This window comes from Octopus bimaculoides, chromosome 12 (genome assembly GCF_001194135.2).
Source record: "Octopus bimaculoides isolate UCB-OBI-ISO-001 chromosome 12, ASM119413v2, whole genome shotgun sequence".
NCBI lineage: Eukaryota > Metazoa > Mollusca > Cephalopoda > Octopoda > Octopodidae > Octopus > Octopus bimaculoides.
Window position 1 is genome coordinate 58,840,612 of NC_068992.1, and position 5,340 is coordinate 58,845,951.

General features: G+C 37.9%; 1 protein-coding gene across 7 annotated transcripts in view; it reads right to left on the bottom strand.

Annotated features, from left to right (window-relative positions):
- LOC106874495 (uncharacterized) overlaps positions 1-5,340 on the bottom strand; it is a 57,598-nt gene that overhangs the window by 35,183 nt on the left and 17,075 nt on the right. The window contains exon 1 of one of the 7 annotated variants that reach the window (XM_014922292.2): positions 1,613-2,276. The exons of the other annotated variants lie outside the window; for them this stretch is intronic. The gene's annotated coding sequence lies outside the window, so the exon portion shown is untranslated. Of the gene's footprint in view, positions 1-1,612; positions 2,277-5,340 lie in introns of those variants that run through there. 7 annotated transcript variants of the gene reach the window in all.

The following is a 5,340-nucleotide window of genomic DNA, read 5'->3' on the forward strand; positions in this document are numbered from 1 at the left end:
TGGGGGGAGGGGTGTTGTGTGTGTGTCTGTATCTGTGTGTTTGTGTATCTGTGTTTGTCCCCCCCATCATCGCTTGACAACTGATGTCGGTGTATTTACGTCCCCGTGACCCGGCGGTTCGGCAAAATAGAGACCGATAGAATAAGTACTAGGCTTACAAAGAATAAGTCCAAGGGTCGATTTGTTCGACTAAATGTGGTGCTCCAGCATGGCCAAGTGACTATGTTTTCGCAAAGGGAAAAGTTTTAAAAATAGCATTATTAAAAAAAAAGCACATTCTTTTATTTTTTTACTATGTTTCTAGTATAATATAAAGGCGCATGGCTTAGTGTTTAGAGCAGTTGGCTCATGATCGAATAGTCGTGAGTTCAATAGCGACGCGGTGTCCTTGAGTAAGATATTCCCGTTGCTCTAGTTCACTCAGCTGGTAAAATGATTAGTACCTGTATTTCAAAGAGCCGGCCTTGTCATATTCTATCACGCTGAATCCCCGTGGGAATTACGTTAAGAGTGTACGTGTCTGTAGAGTACTCAGCCACTTACATGTTAATTTCGGGTACCATAAAATAAATACCAATTACTTATTTCTCTGCTTTCTATTATATATCTTCTGTTATATCTTTTAATGCGGTAGTATCTCCCCTTGATTGATGTTAACCCCACATGCTTTTGTTTTTGTATTTTTTTGTGCTGTTACTCGGCCTTCGATATTGTCTTCCATGTCATGGGCCAATAGAAAAAATTATCATTATTATTATTATTATTATTATTATTATTATTATTATTATTATTATTATATTTACTGCTGAAGACGACAAACGTATTTCGAAGTAAGTCTTGCTTAAAACTTTAGTTTACACCCGTTTGTTACCGTTTTTACCCCCCGTTTAAACCAAATGGTACATTTTACACACACAAAACAAAAAATAGAATACTACTTTAATTGTAGCGCAAAATATTAATAGTAAACGCAAACTGAAAGAAAAAAAACACACAAGCATTTTAACTACATTAGAGTATGCTTGCACATATTGCTTTAGATGTAAACACGAACGACTAAGAATTGTACTTTGGTTGGGTTCTTTTTAACAGACGAAAACTCAAGATAAGACCCATTTTCTCGGAAGATCGGTACTTTGGTAACTTTTTGCGCATCAAACTTTTGTGTACCAGCCTTTCGCGATCAGTTGTTACTGAGTTCACTGAGAGGTGAAACGTAACGCATAAAAAGCAGAATTGCAACGTTAGATGAAGAACGGATCAAGACTAGGTGCGATGCATAGCGTTAGGTGTCCAGAAGTAGGACAGCCACCGATCTCGTCTCTCCTTACTAGTTGAACGATGGCATCGGTGGGTGAGCTACTCCAGCAATCTATGGAGGATTATTATGCAGGGGCTTAGCGCCGGCCCTGCTGTTAGCAAATTTATGGTTTAGGGTTACAGTTAGGATTAGTATTTAGCAAGTATGGTGTTATTGTAAATATGTACCAAATTTTTATCCAGTTATAGTTATGTATATGAGCAACCAGCATTTGTGTGAAAGTGTTGGTGTGAATATGCGCACGACAGGACCGTACGCAGAAATTTTGTTTAGAAAAGTACTTTTACATACCTTGCTGTCAATTCATTGGATTAATCCCAGTGTTTTTGGTAACAACATATTCTCCCTTCAAATTACATATCTTCATCCGTAGGAAATCGACGACCTCGTGAACCATCTTTGAGCGGTCCAAAGATATGATTGTTAGAAGGGGCGAGATCCGGGCTGTAGGCACCTCAAAACTCAATTAGTTCCAGCGCCTTAAAACCCAACTGGTTAATGGCTTTAACGATCTGAGCGGCCATGTATGGGAGTGCATTCTTATGCAACAACAAAACTTTCTTCGACAATAGGCTTCGGCGTTTGGTGCAAATTGCTGGCTTCAGTTTATTGGCCAGCAAAGTACTGTATCTTGCACTGTTGATCGGATACCCCTTTCCCAGATAATCTTCCAATAAAGGTTCCGTTGAGTCCCAAAAAAGGATTAGCATCACCTTTCCCACGGAAGGCTGAGTCTTGAATTTCTTCGTCGCTGGCGAGCCAGGATGTTTCCACTCGGTCTCTTAGATTCTACTTCCTAATGATGGATCTGCAATTCATCTCCTGAGACTATTCTGCTCAAAAATTCCTCGACCTCATTGTTGTAGCGATCAAGTGAACAATGACAGACCTCAAGACGTTAGCGTTTGTGTTCTGCAGTAAGCTCTCTGTAGTAAGCTCAGTAAGTGGTGGTGGTGGTAGTGGTAGCAATGTTGGTGGCAGCCAATCGTGGTTCCGGGAGTGGTAGTGAGTTGAAACTCATGGTCCTCCAGTAATTATTGATAACCCTTTATGATGATGTGTTGCGTTTGTTCATTGAAAGTTTAATTAGCAATGACATTTTCATTTGTTTGCTGTGTCATTACTTGCTTGTTAACGATAAATTCCCATCTGTAAATTATGTTGGCTAATGACTTGATAATTGTTATAATGTTAATTTATCCTTTATTTATTTATTATAGTAAAACCTCTTAGCTATGCTGATTGGTGAATTGGAAGGATGGTTAGAGTGGTCTATTCGCCTGTTTTGTGCTATTTCTTTCGTCTCTTAACGTTCTCGGCCCAAATTCAGCCGAGGTCAAATTTACCTTTCGCTCCTATGAGATCTATGAAATAAAACTACCGGTGAAGCATAGGATCGATGGAAAGACCTGTCCCCTTTGCTTATAACTGCTGACTTTATGTCTATGTTAGAAATACTTATTATAATGAAGCATTACATAAAGAACAACTAAAATATTTGTAAGCGCAAAATACTATCAACGAAAATTGATTTAGTATAATCCTCTTTATAGTTTAAACGTTTGTGCTAATGTTGACGAGATTTTCCTAAAATATTTTAAGTAAGCTCTTCTTCATAGATGCCATAAGATATTTAAAAGAAGGCGAACTACAGTTTCGTCAAAAAATTTGCTACTTCCACTATCCATATCAACGGAAGAAACTTGTGTCGCACATAAACTCAAAACTAAACTCTTCTACGCAATTGGAACAACGATAATGTCTGACCCCTCAATGGTATGTGTGTTTTTAATTCAATTTTAATTCATTTTTTTCTTGCAGACGTCAATTAAAGATCTTATGTAGTGACTACTTTCTTTGCCATGTCTACCATAATACCGCGTGGCATATCAGCTGGGTTGGCTCGCTATCTCTGTCTGTCTGTCTGTCTGTCTGTCTGTCTGTCTGTCTGTCTGTCTGTCTCCCTCTCTCTCTCTCTCTCTCTCTCTCTCTCTCTCTCTCTCTCTCTCTCTCTCCCTCTCTCCTAATGCTTTATTTGAGTTCTACAGACGTGCGGCATTTCTCAGTATACAATCGACTGATGATCTGGGCGGCCAGTGGATGTCACCAGAACAGGAAATGAACTATTACGAAAGATTGTCATTGAAAGTCATACCGTATGACAAGTGGTACTGCCATCTTGTCTCATCCACACTTGTGTAAGACCATGTCATTGCTTGTGTCCCAACATAATGAGATACCTTGTGTGTGTGTGTGTGTGTGTGTGTGTGTATAGAGAGAGAGATAAATAGATAGATATATAGACAGATAGATAGATAGATAGATAGATAGATAGATAGATAGATGGATAGATAGATGGTGGACTCGACTATTTTAAACGCTATTTTCTGAAGAACAACTGCAAAGATGATTTGTTTCTAGGGATCAAATATTTGTGCTGTACATTAGCTCACACCTTCCCTTAAAATTGACATTACCTGCAGAGGTGCACGGCGTGCTGCACGTCAGATGCGGAAGTGATCGTAGACCAACGTCAGACGAAGCGTGTTGTTCAACAAAGCTACGCATTGATCCACCCGGAAATAGAAACCATGACTTTGTGAACCTGAGTGAAGCACCCTACCCATTAGGCCAATTGCCTTTATGCAAACACACACGCACACATACATATACACACATACATATACATAAACAGGCAAGCATCTCAAATGACTTGAGGTGTTTGCCTTGCCTTAACGTTTGTTGTCCTCTTTAACAATTATATATCTGCTATATCGGGGAAATCTGCAATGGCTCCATAACTACCGTCTCGGCTATGACCTTGGAGCCCTAGTAATCCATTACAGCACTTACCTAGTCGTTTAGATCACCAGTGAATTAAGCCCCATACTTTATATATATATATGTATGTGTGTGTGTGTGTGTGTATGTGTTTGTGTGTGTGTGTGTGTGTGTGTGTGCGCATACATACATACAAACATACATACATACATACATACATACATACATAGTTCTGAAAGAGTGAAAATAAGTTTAACGTTTAAAAAGAAAAAAAAATGACTTTTGACGTTTTGAGCGCAAGTCCTTCTTCAGAAGAAAGAGAAAACGAAAAAGAAGACGATGAGAAAAGTTTGTTGGAAAAAAATTAGGAATTAGGAGCCAGCTAGGCATGTGGTTGTATGGATGGAATTAAGAAGTGAGGAGGAAACAGGTGAAGTATGAATATAAAGGATGGCATTCGATTATAGATATGACATAGAGGTTGTTGTTGTTGTCTATGTGTGTGTGTGTGTGTGTGTGTGTGTGTGTGTGTGTGCGGGAGTGTGTGGCGGTAGTTGCGTGTGGTGGGTTTGGGGTGTATATGGGTGTGTGGCGAGATGCAAATATGGGAGAGAAGTGGCATAGGAAAGCAACCATGTAGATGTAATCAAGTTGTATTTTAGAGCAAGATGTTGAGGGGAGTAAAGAAGTGATGGCAGATTGCGAGTCTGAGGTAAAAGAGAAGTTTAGAAGAATGTGGTATTTAAGAAAAAACACGGATGAAAAATCAGTGTAAATGGTAGTAGTAGTAATAGTAGTAGTAGTAGTAGTAGTGATTTCGGATTTAGGCACAACACCAGTAATTTCGGGGAACGGGCAAGTCGAGTACATCGATCCCAGTGCATAACTGGTACTTATTTTATCGACTACGAAAGTATGAAAGGTAAAGTCGGACCTCGGCGGAATTTGATCTCAGAACATGACTACAGACAAAATACCGCTAAGTATTTTGTCCGGCATGCTAAAGATTCTGCCAGCCCGTTGGCTTTATAAATAATAATAATAATAATAATAATAATAATAATAATAATAATAATAATAATAATAATAATAAAATTAAAAAACAAATAATAATAATAATGCTAATAATAATAATGATGATAAAAATAATAATAATAATAATAATAATAATAATAATAATAATAATAATAATAATAATAATAATAATAATAATAATAATAATAAAAATTTAAAAAAAT